The following is a 957-nucleotide window of genomic DNA, read 5'->3' on the forward strand; positions in this document are numbered from 1 at the left end:
CTCTCTCTCTCTCTCTCTCTCTCTCTCTCTCTCTCTCTCTCTCTCTCTCTCTCTCTCTCTCTCTCTTGCTTTCTCTACCTACGAAGACATCCACCACGTAACACGTTCTCGCTTCGCGTCGTTCGCGTTTCCTCGAGAGAAGAACACGAGGGAGATGTAACTATAGCTACTCGAATACTCACGAACGCAATATAAGCGACGCTTATTTAAAGAGAACAGAGAAATTCGACGTATTCTCGTGCCGCAATCTCGCGCGCGCAGCGCTCGAGGCTAACCATGCCAGGGTAATTTCTGTAATTGCAATTATTAACAAGAGCGAAACGAGAGAGAGAAAGAGAGAGACAGAGGGGGAAGGGAAGGAAGAATATTTTGTAGCTGCTGTATGAAATCACATTTTGTAGCATTGAATTTCCCCCTCCTCCTCCCTCTCTCGCACAGTCTCTCTTGTAATTACAATTTATAAAACAATATCGTCGCATAACAATGCGGAATTCGTAGTGCGTGCACGTGTTCGCGCGAGTGGATAATATATATAATACCTTTTATATTCTCCTCTCTGTTCATTTTTACAACAGGACAACGAAACTTTAGTCTGTAGTGGTTAATAGGTGGGTATGTGTGAGAAGCATCCTCGTCTTTCGCGGCAGTATCGTCGTCCCGACCGAGATCGATCCTGATCGATCGCTCACAATGAGACCAGCCCGAGGAGATCGTGTTTCGCGGATGCATCGATTTTTATGTACACTCGTAAAAGCCTCGCTACCGCGCACTCGACTCTGCCACATTCGCGCGGAGCTGGCACACATGCATCTCTAATAATATGTATACACCTTACCCGTTTCCGACCCTTGTTACCTCCTAGTCACTTTCCGCCCGCCTCTTCGTCATGACACCGCATGCCACTCGCGCTCACTTACGTCCTACGATTGATTATTAGTTTACGTCGACTTTCCTCGG

This window comes from Odontomachus brunneus, unplaced genomic scaffold, assembly GCF_010583005.1.
Source record: "Odontomachus brunneus isolate Ranch 3 - 2012 unplaced genomic scaffold, Obru_v1 Obru_scaffold_011, whole genome shotgun sequence".
NCBI lineage: Eukaryota > Metazoa > Arthropoda > Insecta > Hymenoptera > Formicidae > Odontomachus > Odontomachus brunneus.